We start from the raw sequence: 18132 nt of genomic DNA, 5'->3' as shown, positions 1-18132 counted from the left end.
ATTTTATCTCTAATCTCGACTTCAGTCACCTAATTAGCCTTTGTGACACGCCAAAATTTCATTTGTACCTTACTTGTATATCATGAAAACTAGAGTGCCCATATCGAGATATTTGTTTCACATCTGTCAATTCTGTGTAAGTAATTCTTGGTCATTGGTTCTTGATGTGCTTCTCTTATTATGACACCTAGCGCACCTTCACAGGTAATTTTGTTTATGGAATATTTTGTACTGATGGTGGTGGTGGTGGTGGTGATCCTGCAGCGTCTCTGCTCTGCTTTAACAAGAGTACACATGTTTGTCCTCTGAATGGACAAGTTCTTGCCAGAACCTGTACTATTTCCTATGACTTTTGCTACAGATTTCTAATCATCATAGTTTTTTTTCTCATTTATTACATGTTAAAACTTCCCCCAAAATGGGATTAAAAAATAAAAAGTAAATGTCCTTACAGACTGAGCTGAGTAATGACTCAAGCCCAAGGAGTTTGACTTATAAATGCTATAGAGAAAGTCACTTATTAATTTACAATCTAAGGCCTGGAAGCTACTTGACATCAAATGGAGGCCAACAGAAGTATCGATTAATGGAAGTGAAAAAAGTGGGTGTTACGGTGAATGAAATGGTTTCTTTCTGATGGTGGAAGTTGTGATGTCTCTTCTAGATTATTGGTAGCCAATATTCAGAGAAGAGAGATAAATATTAAACGAGCAACGTGGTAAAGGGCTAGGTAACACTCAACGTACAAGTGCATCATGGCTCTAAGAGTCCAGGAGCATGCCAGTCGTATAGCTCTGAGAAATTATTTTCCTTAAAGCATTGTTAGACATGGTAGCAATGCTTTGCTCTTGGCTCACATAAACTAATTTAAACTACAATGTAGTTGAAGTAAAATACAGCCCTAGTAGTTCTATTTCAACCACACTCAACCATTTGTAACACATTTCTGAATTATAATTTGTGAACAATCGTAAAAACCACCATTTCTTCAGCATATACATACTACCTCTCAGGCCCTGTGCCAATTTAATCTCACAGACCTTGGTCTGTAAGATAATTACTGTTATTCTCTTTTACAGATGAGCAAACTGGCCTAAAAGACGAAAGTCATCTGCCCCAGACATGAGTATGTTAGGAACACTGTATGTCTGCATAAAAGAAAATGTCCTGTGACTTGGCTAGTCCCCAGTTCTCATACTTGAGGAACAACTATAATCCCCGCTCGCAGGGCAGAGTCTCTGGATGCACAATGCCCAGGAACATGTTCATGGGAGCAGGGGTTCCTGTCGGTGGCCAGCCACATACCACAAAGCACTCACAGCCTTCAGGAACCTATATAGATTTAGACACATTCTTGCGCCCTTTTTAAGCATCGTGTTAGATCTTTAGATCTTATTTTTAATAACCCTTTTGATCTTTCCAAAACACTCAGCCCAAAGATCTGTAGCTTAGCTTTAAGCTACACATTCTAGATCTTCCATTTTAATTTGTACTCAGGCAACATTTTACTTTTTTTTCATAGCTAGGAATAGATTTTCCTTCATGAAGGAATAAAATGTGTCCTTAAGGAAAACAGTATTCATTTTCAATAAACATTTACTAAGTAACTATCTTTTCAAAAGTAAAAGGCTAGGCCTGAAGAGGGTAAAAAAGCTGGGTAAGACCTGGTCTGTGCCTGCCAGGGGCTTAAAACTTAATTATGGCGATAGAAATAGTAGGAATCGGGGTTAAAATTTGAAGTGGAGCCCGATGGTCCCTCTCCAAGGAACAAGTGACAGTATGTTGCTTCTCTAAGGAGCAAGCTCTAGCTGTGTCACAATATGAGCAAGGGAGCTGAAAATAATAATCCTCTAAAGTAAAGGTTAACGATTCCAGTTCTAGCCATAACTCTTCAGGGAGGGGCAACGACACAGGAAAAAGGGAGCCATTTCAGAAGTGACTTGAGTATGCCTGGGGATCTTGCTTTTACAAACTACCTAGCCCCTGCTCCCCACACCTACCCCTGCTATCAGGAGGCCCCAGGCACAGAAGAGAGGATGTCGTGCATCTCAGAGGTCTTGAGATAGGAAAAGATGGAGAACCGTAATGACTAACATGCTGCAGTTTTTCAGGTGAGGCCCCTAATTACACCACAGCGTACATCCATTTCTCTATTGTCCTTATTTAATACTGAACAAATAACATGTTACACAAAAGTCCCAAGCAAGAGGGACTTAATTGGAGTAGGTGATTACCTTCGTCACTCATTAAGAGGCTGTCTCTTCAGGAGGATGCCTGAATCACTGCCAAGTTGACTTGCTTAGAAAGGAGTCTGTGATAAAAACAAGTATGAAGATAATTATCTAAAGCAAGTGGTTTTAACTTATTAAAAAACCTACATTTGGGGAATACTCTCACAACCATAATTTACACTCCCTAAAAACCTGGAGATTTAGCCTAATTCTCTTCTAACACATAAAATACTGCATGTATCTACTCTCTTTGAAGGAAACTGTGTTCTCCTCGTTACTACTGAAATAAAATTCTCTCTGCCACAGCCTCCTAAATCTCAGTCCTTATTTTTATTAGCTAGTCTCACACTTCGCAGCCACCTGTAAGACGCATCCCTAACCAGTTGATTTCTCTATCCTGTCTTCCACTTTTATGCACCTTTTTTTCAACACTCGCATTTATGTTTTTATGTTTAGCTGCCATGCTGGTCAACAAATTGGCTGTAGTAGGTGGCATTTTTCTTTTGAGTTTAGTTTTTCTTTCCCTAATTTTAGGCTAAGTATTTTTAATGATTATACAACACATAACTCACTGTGAAAACTTGTTACAAAAAAGTATTTTTTAATGAAAGGGAAAAGCTAATTTTACCAGGTAGAAATCACTACTAAAATTTGGTCGTTTTTCCTGTCTGTCCTTTTTCTACGTATGTCTCTTAAATTTTTATTTTGAAATAATTTTAGACTTACAGAAAAGATGCAAAAATAGTACAGACAGTTCTATATACTCTTCACCCAGCTTCTCCTACTGTTAACATCTTCCATTATACTATAGTATAATTATCAAAATCTTTTATGTATATTTTGACAAGATCTATATACCATTTTTATCTCACATATGGTCATTTTTCTCCAATTTTCTCAATAATGTCCTTTACATAATTTTTCTCTCATCCAGATCCAAGATCACACATTACATGTAGTTGGCATATCTTGTTAGTCCCCTTTATCTGGAACAATTCTTCACGCTTTTCTTTTCATGACAATTTTCCAGAAGTACCAGAGTAGTTATTTTGAAGAATATGCCTTTGGGTCTGTCTAATCTGTTTCCACATGATTAGATTGCGGTTATGCATTTTGGGCAAGACTACTACATAAACCATGTTTTAACTTTCTCAATGCATCACATCAGGAATCAAATCTCAGTGTTTCTGTCACAGGTGATATCAACTTTGAGCACCCTGTAAGGTGATGTCAGTCAGGTTTCCCCTCTATAGACTACCATTTCTTACTTTGCAATTAAGTAATCTCTGCGGAGGTATTCTGATTACTTATATTATATATTTTATATATATATATATATATATATATATATATATATATATATGCCATTCTTCTTCAGACTTTTATCATCCATTGATTATTCTTCTGAGTCAATTGTTTCCACAGTGGTTACAAAATAGTGATTTTTTTCTACTTCCATTATTCCTTCTATGTCTATTAGTTGATGTAACCATTCTTTTCTCTTAAAGTTCTCCTTGATTCGTATTTGTATTCCCATAAGTATGTCCAAATTCAAGACATTTCAAGTTATTTTTAAATCTATTTGTTTAAATGTTATCACATTTTTAAAAATTTTACAGTCTCAATGTTACATGTTAAGAAGCCCAGAACTGACATTTCTTATTGCTCCATTTAACCCTTTTCCTACTTCATAAAACTTTGTTTGAAATTTCTAAGTCTTGCTTCAAACTTCTAATTATAATCCAAGACTAACCCTGCCTCATGACAGTGCTACCTAATTAGTCCTGGAAAATGTCTAACTCCTATCCAAGAATCTTGTTAATATATCTCTGGTTTATACAAACTAATTCTCATTTTTATCACATTTCATTCATCACACGGCAGAGAAAAAGGAAGACTTAGCCCAATCCTATAATTTAAGGACCAGGAACCTTCTATTCCACTAGTTCAATTTTGTGTTCGGACAAGAATGAAAATGTAACCCTCAGAAAATGGATTGATTCAATAACCTCAGTGGAAAAAAAATGTTTAGGATGTTAACTCTCTGAAATTCAATAATCTTTTAAAATGTGTTTACTATTAAGCAACTAAACAATTAAAGGCTCATTCGTATTTCTATAATGGGTTTGTCAAGCCCTGCCATGTTCCCCATCTTTTGCATCCTTCCCCTCCCAAAAGCTATGGCTGCAATCTTAGTCCCAGCCTGGTTTCTAGAAGCAATCCTGATTTTAGACTGGTGAAATTTAGCCAGCCTCTCTAGAACTGACATCAAATTAAACATGCTCTTTTTTCTTAACTTTTACTTTACATCCAGAGGTTCGGCTCTTGACTTCTTGACCAAATTTCCCCATCTTGAACCAACAATTGTCCTTCCCTATCTGTCGACCAACCCCCTGCCTAGATCTTTAAATATCAGTGTAACTGAAAATTCTCCACCATCTTGCTCTTCCTTCTTGTTCATATAGCTCTGCCACTACATGTTGAATTACTCTCTCTCACTTCCAACACCTGTGATCTTTCGCATTTATTCAACAAACATTTACGAAGTACCTCTTCTATGTCAAATATTTTGCTAAACACATGTGCAGATAGTAGTGCTTTAAAAAAAGGGTGTACTTTAACTCCTGAACTTAAGGAACTGTATTCCTCTGAGGGCAACAAACAGTAAGAGGGTTCACAAAGAAACAAGCATATGATTACAAGGTATAAAAATATAAGGAAACAAATAGGAAATAATGGAGTTTAATCAGGGAAAGCATCTCTGAGAAATTAACACTGAGGATGAAGATTTGAAGGATGAAAGAGTACTAGCCATGAAAAGCACTGGAAAGAGCATTTCAGGCCAAAGTATAACAAGTGTGAATACCCTAAAAAGCTTAGGGAGTTGGAGGAGCTAAATGGAAGCCAGTGGGGCTGTAATATATGGGGGGAAGAGGAAAAATGCTTACCTGAGAAAGGAGAGGGAGATCCTGCAAACCCTTGTGGGCCATGGAAAAGATTTTAGATTATAATATAATATAATTCTAGTGAGAAGCTATTGAAGGCTTCTAAGTAGGAAAACCACATGATTTTCATTTTTAAAAGATTACTCTGGCAAGTTGAAAACAGGCTTTCAAATAAAAACATGTACACAAACATTCATAGCACCATTTTTCATAATAGTCAAAGTGGAAGCAACCTAAATGTCCATCAAAAAGAATGAATAAACAATATATAATATATCCATACAAGGGAATATTATTCAGCCATAAAAAAATGAAGCACCAATACATGTTACATCATGGATGAACCTTGAAAACATTATGCCTAGTGAAAGAAGCCAGACACAAAAGGTCATAAATGTACAATCCTATTTATATGAAATGTCTAGAATAGGCAAATTCATAGAAACAGAAACTAGACCAGTGGTTTCCATAACTGCACGAGAACAGTGACAGTAGCGATGGTGGAAAGGGGAAAGATCCACTGCATATTTTGGAAGTAAAATTGACAGGATTTGCTGATGTCAGGAACCAAGGTGGAGAGAGGGAGGCACAGACGACAGGAAGAAGGGGGAGAAGGACCTAGAAGTATTCAGAAGCATCGGACCTAGAGGATGAACACGTTTTAAGAAGAAATCAAGACCTCAACTTTGGACCTGGTAACCCTGAGATGCCCCCAACCCCATCTGGACTACCCTATGTTAAGAAATGTTTACTTTCTAGTGTATTACTTTAACTTTTCTAGACTTCAGTTTCTTCATCTATAAAACAGGAATACTAATGGTATTTACCTTAGATGGTTGTTCTGAGAATTAAATTATGTAATTGATATAAAGTTCTTAGCACAATTTCTAACACATAATAAGTCTTCAATCGTTGTTAGAGATTACTATTATTGTTATAATCTTTGTCCTGACTACTATACTTATTCTGTATGCTGCGTCTCTGTTCCTCCTTCTAGCACCTGCAGAAGCTTGGGCTGCTCTGGTTTTGAACAATCTCAGACTCTCCCAATCTGCTCTGTCTTGCTGCAGCTGAGGCTATAATTGGCCATTTTCGGAGACATATTGAGAGAGGGACCTGACTGACTGAAAACCATATTCAGATCCCTTAGCCAGATAAGTACAGTCCTACGGTGGAGAAGGCACACTAGGCTCAAATAATGGCATAACAATTTCCTTACTAAAAGCACCCAACGCATTTTCTTCTAATTTTATTCTTCCTTGGCATCTTCCTGTCCTTAATTTTATTTTCCAAGCTTCCTTTCCCACAGGAAATAAAATGTGCTGACAAACTGACATGAGTATTCTAGACTACTTGTTAGTTAATTTCTTCATAGAGACTTGTAAATTGATGTTCTGGTTTATAATCAGACCCTTGTAAGTTTAGCTAGAAGGAATCAATTTGCCTGGGCCTATCAACCTCTGGGTGACCACATAATAACCCAGTTTCTGAACCTGAAACTGTGTGTCAGACTCTGGGCAATGAGAGTCACTCTGACACGTACACTGTAACACCAGGCTGAAACAGCCATCCAGATTTAAGAATACAATATTTCACAGAGTACTGGTAAATATTCAATGAGTTAATATATATTAAAGTGCCTGGCACATGTTAGGCTCTCAATAAACATTATGTTTTATTTATTTATTTTTAAAGATTTTTATTTACTTATTTGACAGAGAGAGACACAGCGAGAGAGGGAACACAAGCAGGGGGAGTGGGAGAGGGAGAAACAGGCTTCCCGTGGAGCAGGGAGCCCGATGTGGGGCTCGATCCCAGGACCCTGGGATCATGACCCGAGCTGAAGGCAGATGCTTAACGACTGAGCCACCCAGGCACCCCTATGTTTTTATTTTTTATATGCAATATATTACATATTTTTTATATGCAAACCATATGCAATCCAGTAGGGGGGAAAATCCAAGTTCGAAAAATTTCCAGATGAACTGAAATGAAACCAAATTTTTTTTTTCCCACTTCATCCCAATCTAACCCTAAATCTCCCCCTTCTAATTTCCTTTTTCGTGTTTTCTTATTTGTGTAACTACTTTTGCAACTGGCTGTTTTCATAGTTTATCACTCAGTAATGCTTGGAGGCTTAATGCCAATAAAAGCCGTATCTAAAATAATCTTATATATTCTGAGGAATAATTTACTCACAAGCTCTGTTATCTTGGGCAAGTCACTTAGCCTCTATATATGACTGTGTCTCATTAATCAGCTGTGCCATGTCTAATATTCATAAATTATATTCACTACTGAATCCTCAGCACTTAGCACAAAATAGGTGTGATTGACATTTATGTCGATATTGGATGGATGGCTGTTAAGACTATATTTTGTTCAAAAATCTGATAAATATGCCCATTTTTTACAATAAAGAAGATAGAAATCAGGCATTAATTACCCATAAAAGTTTAAAGTTCTTGTTTAAAGAAAAATTATTGACAAAAAAATCCATTGACTGATGGTAAAGAACAGACTCTCATGTAGGGTTTCTGTGTGTCAACCTCAATACCATTATGATGGGTGAGTGAGCGAGGGAGTGGATTGACGAATCAGTCAATAAGCAAAATACTTTATACAAATTACATACAGAAGTACACTTTAAAAATATACTTTTTTAATGCATAAATTTCCTGAGCAGCTTTTTTCATTTGGGTTTTTTTTCCCCATCTCAGAATGCCAAGAAGACCTTGCTCATGATAGCTATCCTTCTGGAGTTTCTGTCACTTTTAGGAAATGATGACACAATTCAGTATTGATTATAATAACAGGATGTAAGAGGAGCTTCCAACTCTTCGATTTTGTAGTGGCATATTTACTTTCTAGAAATTAGCTCTCTATCTCACCTGTTCCACATTTGTGACTGTGAAGTAATTATAAATAACTTTCCCATCCCTTTCACTTTTGTTAATAAACAATTTAAAGAATGTAGGGGATTTTTTATTTAAATTCAATTAGCCAACATATAGTACATCATTAGTTTCTGATGTAGTGTTCAATGATTCATCAGTTGTGTATAACACCCAGTGCTCATCACATCACATGCCCTCCTTAATGCCCATCGCCCCCCCCACCTACCTCTCCTTCCGTAACCCTCAGTTTTTCCCAGAGTCAAGAGTCTCTCATGGTTTGTCTCCCTCTCTGATTTCTTCCCATTCAGTTTTCCCTCCCTTCCCCTATGATCTTATGTGCTACTTCTTATATTCCACATATGAGTGAAACTGTCTTTCTCTGATTGACTTATTTCACTTAGCATAATCCCCTCCAGTTCCAACCACATCTATGTAAATGGTAGGTATTCATCCTTTCTGCTGAGTAATATTCCATTGTATATATGTAGGGGATTTTTAAAAACTCAATTTAAATCTATTACTGCTGGTATATAGCAAAAGAAAAAAAAAAAAAACAGGACAACAGTTTGAAGATTAGCATACCAAGTCAAGAATGAGAAAACACGCTTGCAGAAGAAGTTTTATTGTCTTTTCTAATAAACCTCATGTTTCCAGGAAAAGTATTAGAACTATATTTCTGTTTTCTTTTTTCTTGTATCCATAATCACTGTAGCCCAAATAAAATCATATTTTCTAGACCTCAGTTCCCCTCAGTTCAATTTAATTCAATTTAACAAACATTATTGACTACCTGCTGGGGACCAGCCACTATACCAGGTTCTGAGGAGTCAAAGATTAATAAGACATATTTTCTAAATCATGAAGTTCACAGCTTAATTAGTACATTGTTTTTGTTGTTGTTGTTTGTTTTTCAAAGCTTCTGTTCCATTCTAATTTCAACCAGAATTGCTCTCCGTTTACCAGTTCTGTGTTTTGGGGGTTGATATAAGATATTACTGCTCTGAGATGTTTAAAAAATCACTGGTCTAGAGGAAGCAACACACATTTAAATAAATACAATACAGTGTTCTACAAGTAATAATTGTATTTTCTCAGCCTGGGTTCCCCAGAATACAGAGCCTAAGACAAAGGAGTGTGATTTAGGGAATAAGAGTTAGGAAAGAGGGAGCAAACCAGAGAAGGAAGGAGAGTCAGAAAAAGATTCATTATTGAGTTGACTAGCTACCCATACAGATGGCTGGATACTCAGTCTTATAGAACACCCTGATAACCTCCTGGGGGGGGGGGGGCGGGCAGCATTTATACATTACTCTGCTCTTCACTGGTCAAGGTTGTTCCTCAGGGCATTAACTCCCCACCACTCCTGGGTTGCACATGCATGAGTACTGAGCAAAATCCCAGAGGTGTCCCATGCAACTTCACCATCAAGTAAAGAATCCATGGGGGATGCCAGGGGAGGGGGGGGGGACCAGTGAGAGGTAAAATTGCACAGGCCTGAAGCAGGGCACTGTCAGACTGTTCCTGCATGAAGATGGACAGCATCTTCACAGAAATTGTCACTGCAGTCATGGGCTGGAATACAAGGGCTAAGAAAATTTGAAGTGGTGCACAAGAAGCATCTGAATAAGCATAAAGCACAGAAGTAGAGCAGAGCAGAGAATGATTAATTCTGCCTGGAAAGAGAGGAGCCAGGAAAAGTTTCACAGGCATACAATTCCTCAGAAAAATTCTTCCAAAGGCAAAAGGGGATAGGTATTCCAAACAGAAGGAACAATATATATAAGACACAGAGGTTTGAAACAGCAAGCTGTGCTTGAAGAATTTTAAGAAAAATCAGTATTCTTGGAGGTAAAGTGGCAGCAAAAGTCGTTAGAGATATGGACAAGGCCCAAAACATAATGGATTTGATAAGCCATGTTAAGAGTTTAAATTTTGTAACAGAAAAGAATGAACAACAGTCATTTGAGTGGTTTTAAATGAAAAAGTGAATTTGAGAGAGGGTATAAATAGAATAATAATAATTAACATTTTACATTTGTGAAATGAGAAGTGGGATATGTGAAAAGGAAGTAGGAAATATGAAAAGGTAGAATATTGCCTTTAAATAGACTATGCCATGTTAAGGATACATACTGTAAGCCCTAAAACAAGGATTTAAGAAATAATAATAAGGGTGCCTGGTGGTTGGTTAAGCGTCTGACTCTTGATTTTGGCTCACGTTGTGATCTCATGGTTGTGAGATCGAGCACCACATCGGGCCTGCACTGGGCGTGGAGTCTGCTTAAGATTCTCTGTCTCCCTCTGCCCCTCTGCCCCTCTGCCCCTCTGCCCTCTAAAATAATAACAATAATAATAATAAAATGTATAGCTAAGAAGCCAATAGAGGAAATAAAATTGGACGTTAAAAATTCAATTAACCCCAAGAAGTCATAAAAGAAGAAAACACAGAAGAAACAGAATGAAAAAAAATAGCAATATAGTATAATTAAACCCAATTATTCCAATAATTATAGTAAATGTAAATGGACCAAACATCCCCAATTAAAAGGACAAATCAATGCAATATGGTTGGACCTCACAAACATTACGCTGGGTGAAAGAAATGAACCAAAAGAGTACATGCTGAATAATTTAAATTATATGAAAGTTTAAATCAGACAAAAACATTACATATTGATAGATATCAGATCAGTGGTTGCCTAGAACAAAAGTTAGTGCAAGAGACTGGCCATTTGAGTCAGTCTTATATAGTCAAAGGTACAAAAGTGAACTTTTTGCAGAGATGAAATGTTCTATATCAAATGGTTTGATAGTTATATAGGTCTATACATTTTTCAAAGTCACTGATCTGTATACTTAGAATGGATGAGTATTATTGTATATAACTTATACCTAAACAAAGATTTTTTTTAAATAGCAAACAAACATCTCTCAAGTTTCTGACTTGAATAAATCAGTAAGTGGTGATAATGGAGACAGTAGAGGGGGAAGAAAAAGTTTGGGCTTCACCTAAGAAGGCTGTTTATATGGACTGCCAATTTGCAGCTACACCACTCACTATGCAAGAGGCTGGAAGAGCAAGGAGGAATAAGACACAGTTCCCCAATCCTGAAGGGTAAGCACGAGTCTAATGGAGGATATATGGAAATAACTTAGTTTAATATACTATGAGATATGTTCCACTAGATTTATGAACAAAGTATTCTGAGAAAGATGCTTAATATATCAAAACAGTTAAAAAAAAATACTACAAATTTCTCACCAACAGGTGAAAACCAAACGTTTGTATATCCACACAATGGAATATTATTCAACAATTTTTAAAAAACTATTGAACATGTAAAAACATGGGTGAATTTCAAAATAACTATGTTGAATGAAAAGAAGCCAGACCCATCTTCCTCAAAAAAGATGACATACTGTATGATTCCATTCCTATAAAACTCCAGAAAATGAAAACTAATCTTTAGTGACAGGAAGCAGATGAGAGGTGGTCTTAGGGAGAGGGGGATGAGAACTGATGGAATGGAGAGATTACAAAGGGAAATGAAGTCATTGCACCTATTCATTATCTTAATGGTGGTGACAGTCTGAAACCTTTTCTGACCCCTCTCCTTCCAGGCAGAATGAATCATACTCTATCCTGTTCTACTTCTGTGCCTTATATTGGTTTCACAGGTAATATATGTCAACACTTACCAAATTGACTACTTTAAATATGTGCAGTTTACTGTAGTCAATTATATCTCAACAAAACTATGATAAAAAAACACTAAAAACAATCTTGGGAGAGGAGATAGATAAAATGTTATAGCTATACCAAGTAGCATATGATCTGTATTTATGGCATACATTTCTAACACTAAATATAATGAAAAAATATTCAAGTTGGAATAGTGATATTGGCTAATGCTTATTGAGTGTTTACACTGAGCCAGACACTTTGCTATGTCTCTCACTTCATCCTCACATCAATCCTATGAAGTAGATAGTATTAATATCCCCAAGTTATAAATGAGGAAACTGAAGACACAGAATTAGGGATGTGTTCAACTGTGACTAGCAGAAAAACCAACTTCAACGGCTTAGAAAGAAATGGTTGCTGCTGTTACTAAAAACAAATACAAACAAAAATACCAAGTCGGGGGGCACCTGGCTGGCTGAGCCCAGGTCATGATCTCAGGGTCCTGGGATTGAGCCCCACATGGGGCTCCCCACTCCCTCTGCTGCTCCCCCTGCTTGTGCACATGCTCCTCTCTCTATCAGATACATAAATAAAATCTTTAAAAAAAAATACCAAGAGGGCTGGAGGTAGGCAATGCAGGTTTGTTTTCTCTACTAAGCCATGTGGCCAAAGATAGGAAGACTCTGTCTTTCTGCTCCCCCATGGGAGGCACACTAATTGCCTCATAGTTACATAGTAACTGCTGCACCTTCAGGCATCACAGGACTCCAGACAGAAAGAATGGAGAAAGAGTGATACTAGCTCAGTCTCCTAGCTTTCCCAGGGGCCTCACCCAGCAAGCTTTTGCTTATATACAATTGGCCAGAATTATGTCACAGGGCCACCCCTAACTGGAAGGTGGCTAGGCAGAAGAGGATTGTAGATGGAGGCCAGAGGAGCAAACCAGTGCTTTCTGCCACAATTACTAATAGGCGGAGTCAGGATTTGATCTTGATTTATTTCCCAAACCTGGGCTATTAACCATGATGCTATATGAATCAAGTTTTCCATAAATTCTTCCAAAAGGCATCTTAATATGCCAAACGAGGGGAAGAAATTTAATCCTGAGACACATGGACTTGATACACTTTGAGTGCTACAGGGAACATGTAGGTATTTGTTAAGTGACAGATTACCTTCTTATCTTTTGGGAGAGCAAGCATGATTAAGGAAAACGCAGAAGAGAAAGGAAGGAGTGAGTATGACAGAGGGGATTGGTGGGAAATGGCCTCCAGCCACTCCAGCCACTCCAAGCTTGCTGGGTGAGGCCACTGGGAAGCTACTACCGCTTAACTTCGCACATTTTCTACCTCACAACTTTGCCTCTTTTTTTTTTAAGATTGCATTTATTTAAGAGAGAGAGAGAGAACACAAGCAGGGGGAGCGGCAGGTAGAGGGAGAGGGAGAAGCAGGCTCCCTACTGAGCGGGGAGCCCGACATGGGACTCGATCCCAGGACCCTGGGATCATGACCTGAGCTGAAGGCAGATGCTTAACCGACTGAGCCACCCAGGGTTCCCCCAATAGCTTTGCCTCTTATGTTGCCCTGTGACACAGTACCAGTTCCTGAATGTTTCATATCTAGAAAGTTCTCTGATGTTCTGTCAGGGTAATTTTTACAAGCATTAAAGTTCTACAAGTAATCTGGGTGTGAAGAGGCAAGATAGGCAGAACATCTATCTAAGAAAATGAATTTTTTTAATGAGGAAAGAGAAAGAACATGGTTCATGTTTAGAAGGCTTAAATGTTTCCACAATGACTGAAATCCAAGCAACACTGTATTCATTTCTAACTATGATAGCAAGCCTGGACACATTTATTATGTACACTGTGAGTACCCAGTATTCTGCTCAACTGGAATGGATGTCATTCATTTGCTCAAGAATTCAGTAGACGTGAAAAGCATTTTTTCAAGTACAAAATATGAGTGTTGCTTTTTATGAATCTATTAATATATACTATTTGGTCAGTGAGTCAAACATTAAGAATTCACTTTTTCAGTCTAAATTATTAAAGCTTATATATTATATATTAGCTCACTCCAAAAACATATGGAAAAATTCAGCAAACATCTATTACTAAGCACCTACTATGGGCCATGCATTGTGTTAGGTTCAGAAATAGAATAAAGCATAGTCCCTGCCCTCAAAAAAAAAAAAAAAATCACAATCTAATAATGACAGCTTGATACATGCTATAGTAGGTGTATGTAACTGGCACAGCAAATGTCCCTCTAATTCTGATTCCTGTTACCTTCACATTTTTCATTTTTGATATTTCTTTAGAAGTAACAACAGCAAGATAGTTGAGCAAGAACCTCAAGTAATAATAAGACCACTGTGGAGTTTACACCTGAGAGATCTTAAAAACTTGCTATCTAAAACTTCTAACGTTTGAGGGCGCCTGGGTGGCTCAGTTGGTTAAGCGACTGCCTTCGGCTCAGGTCATGATCCTGGAGTCCCTGGATCGAGTCCCGCATCGGGCTCCCTGCTCGGCAGGGAGTCTGCTTCTCTCTCTGACCCTCCCCCCTCTCATGTGCTCTTTCTCTCTCATTCTGTCTCAAATAAATAAATAAAATCTTTAAAAAAAAATAAAATAAAATAAAAAAATAAATAAATAAATAAAACTTCTAACATTTGATAAAATGTAACACAAATTTTCAAATTACTTTGCCAAAGATCAAGTGTGTGGGTTACAGAGACATATCAGTTCTTTTCTGTTGGAGATTTCAGATTGCTGCCCAGAAACTAGCTCAGAAATTACATTGTACTAAAACCAATAGAAATGGTTATTCAAAACAGGCACAGTTTCCTGCCCTTTGTCATCTCTGAGCATGTCAGTTGCACACTGTTGACCTGCTATTCCACTCGGAGAAAAGGAAACACTCACATATAAATACTGCCTTAATACTGTTGGTTGGTTAGCTGCTTTTTAAAAAGAAAAAAAAATAAAGATCATATTCAGAAAAATCCCAAAAATAAAGATCATATTCAGAAAATCCTGAAACTTTCATATAGAGCTATAGGACATGAGCTGTATATAATTTTCTTCTATTATGATCAACAATTTTGTGATATTTTGATGTAAGTCTTGAGACCTCAATATTGAGTCACTATCATAAAACCAACACTGTCTGATCTGAGAAACACATATTCACGTGGAATCAAACTCACCCAAAGGGAAGAATAGTTGAGTGATCTCAGTCACACATTTTCACCCCAAAATCAACAAAAAATAAAATAGCTTCTCCTCCCTTTCTTCTCTCCCTCCATCTCTTCATCTTCCTCCAACCCCTCCTTCTCCTCTTTCTCCTTCTTCTTGTTCTTCTTCTTCTTATATTATTATTACTTGTTGAATTATTATTATTAATTAAAACTCATAATCTCACTGACAGAGAGTCAAGGTTCTCAAAGGGATCAGGGAGTCAGTATATAAATGTTAAGTGCTTACTGACCATCTGCCAATTCAGGCAAGAGTACCTACCATGGGATAGATGTGTAGACACTGACTTCCTCACAAGAAGCCAGCTATCTACTGAAAAGAAGTCTTACAAACACAACACCATGAGGAAATAAGACTGTATTATTCTTAAAGTGTTAAATTGAACTGTACAGAGTATTAGAAACTAGAATAAATAAATAGCTCCTAATAAGTATTAATTGTCTGGCTCAAACAAGAGTAATAGGTAATAATAATGGGCAGTCAAGGAAAATAAAGCAGAACTGGAATAGGGTTTTTAAATGATGGACAAAATATGAATCAGAAATCAAAATATGAATCTAAATGCTAGGAATCACATAAGCCAAAGCACAAGCTGGAAACACACACAGGTTGTAGGAGTTATCTGGGTCACAGAAAAGATAGCACTGGCTTTCACGGTCAGTTAGCACCAAGCACTGGGTATGATACTGTTGGACAGTTAAGTTAGGAGCACTGAGTATTATATGGAGAAGTACGAATCTGATCTAATGAACAGTAGGAAATGACTAGATGTTATAAAGAAGAAATGAGTGGTCAATATACAGATGAAGACACCTAGCAGAATAATAGTAAGTCTCAAGTTTGAGGGGAAAGCTGTAGGCAAAATGTTAAAGCCTTGATGGGCATGAGAGAGTAACCCGTATGTCAGTAAATTATAGTTAACAGAAGAGACAGGGAGTGATTTCCAGAAAGCATGCAACTCAAATGAGATTTCTGGGATCTATGATACAAGGAACCTGTGAGAATGAGCAGCACCCGCTCCAGGAAGCTCCATGGGAAATTGTCCTTGTGGAAGAATTAGTTTCCTGAAACAGCAGGGAAATGGTAGAGCAAACATTCTATGGAGTGAGGAATTGGAGAAGTTGGTCATGGGATCTAATGAAAATTAAATGACTAATTTAGATAAAGTACATGACACATAAATGATTTAATGACACATCCAGGGCCAGTGTTAAACCTCACCCCCACAATCTTACAGGGAAGGGAATCTTCTTAGTACTCTTAAAAATACTACCTCATTTCATTTCCCATCCATACTTCTACTGAGTGGCTTAATCAGGCCTCTTCAAATCACAGTACTTTCATAAACATTTAGCTCCTTATCACAAAACATCCTCTGAAATGTAATGAAATTATTCATGATTATTTATGATGTAACTTCAGAGAAGTTGCCAATCCCTGGATTCACCCGTGCTGAGCACTTTGTATAGTGCCTAGCATAAAGTAGGTGCCTACTGACTACACATTCCAATGTTTATTACATGAAATCAAAAGCACAAGTGAAAAAAGAAAAACTAGATAAATTGGATTTCATCTATTTTTTTAAAGATTATTTATTTATTTGTCAGAGTGAGAGAGAGAGAGAGCAGGAGCAGGGGGAGTGGCAGGCAGAGGGAGAAGCAGGCTCCCCGCTGAGCAAGAAGCCTGATGTGGGATTCGATCCCAGGACCCTGGGATCATGACCTGAGCCGAAGGCAGACACTTAACCGGCTGAGCCACCCAGGTGCCCCCTTTTTCTTTTTTTTTTTTTTAGAGAGCAGCAAGAGGGAAGGGCAGAAGGAGAGGGGGCAATCCTAAGCAGGCTTCAAGCCCAGCACAGAGCCTGACACGGGGCTCAATCTCAGGAATGAAATGTTCTACTGTCATTCTAGTTCAGATACTATCTTTAATACTATTTAGAAAAAATATTTTTATATAATATTTTAAATGTTAGCCAAGAGGATTAGTTAAGAATAATTGAACAAATGCTGTACAATGAATTGTGTGTATATATTTAATTTAGAGCATATCTATAAATAGATGCAGATATAGATATAAATAATTTAGAGCATGGTTGTATATACGGGTCTGAAGGAATTTTAAAGTCTCCCCTAACAGGACAAGCCAGAGTCATGGTCTTTGTTTCAAATGTAAGAGAAATGGTTATATTTATGTGAACTCATCATCCTATACCATGTAATAACTGAAAATAACATAACTGTTTCATTATATTATTTATCAAGGCATTTGACCATTTCAGTTTTCATACAGATGTTTGAATACTATACAAATAGCATATGATTTCTAACTCTGTTTCTTTTTCTTTTTCTTTTTTTTTTTTTTTTGAGTAAAGCAATAGAAGTTTATTAAGTGAAGATACAGAAAAGGTCTCAAGAGTGAGAGGGGTGCCTTCAGGTCTGCCAAAAAGGGCCTTTAGGGTTGGTCTTTTATAGAAAGCTAACCAGGGAACTTAAATCCTTTTAACATCTCCATTGATAACACCTTCAATGGCTTACTTCCTTTTTAGGGGCTGGTTATTCTTTGTTGGTCACAGGTGATTATCATAAAAACACCCATCCCACATGGCTAGGGCAGGGTGGTCCTCCACCCTCCAACTCTGTTTCAAACCAAATCATAAGAACTCTCTTTGAAAAATTTGATTGGAAAATATTCAGATTAGTAATAGAGAACATAAGGCAAAAATCTGAATTATACTGCTCAAATTTAGAATCTGTACCCTACAATATATAGAAAAAAAAAAAAAAAAGACTGGTTTATACCCCTGTCTCTACATATTTAAATGGTGTAAAGTTATATTTAAAGATTCTTGCCATCAAAGACATCATAATACTATCTAAATACATGCTGGCTCCTTGTTATAAGTTATAATGTGCCAGTTATCAATCTTGACCCAGGAGCAGCATGGGAAGTATTGTAATCAACTCACCCTAGACCCAAAGAAGTACTGATGGCCTCTACAAGAAAATTAGACCTGTTTTTCTTCTGGGGAGAATTAATTTCAAATTAGGTATTCTAATTTTATGCTGAAGTGGTCCACTGGTGTGGGAGGATTGAGAGTAAATTTTATTTTCAAGC

General features: G+C 37.2%; 1 protein-coding gene and 1 pseudogene across 2 annotated transcripts in view; one reads left to right on the top strand and one right to left on the bottom strand.

Annotated features, from left to right (window-relative positions):
* SLC44A5 (solute carrier family 44 member 5) overlaps window positions 1-18132 on the bottom strand; it is a 350669-nt gene that overhangs the window by 292279 nt on the left and 40258 nt on the right. The gene's annotated exons all lie outside the window — the stretch shown is intronic.
* LOC118540009 (ras-related C3 botulinum toxin substrate 3 pseudogene) overlaps window positions 11043-18132 on the top strand; it is a 35044-nt pseudogene continuing 27954 nt past the window's right edge.

Source organism: Halichoerus grypus, chromosome 5 (assembly GCF_964656455.1).
Source record: "Halichoerus grypus chromosome 5, mHalGry1.hap1.1, whole genome shotgun sequence".
Lineage (NCBI taxonomy): Eukaryota > Metazoa > Chordata > Mammalia > Carnivora > Phocidae > Halichoerus > Halichoerus grypus.
Note: the sequence above shows the minus strand (reverse complement) of the source record. Positions and strands in the feature narration are given on the sequence as shown.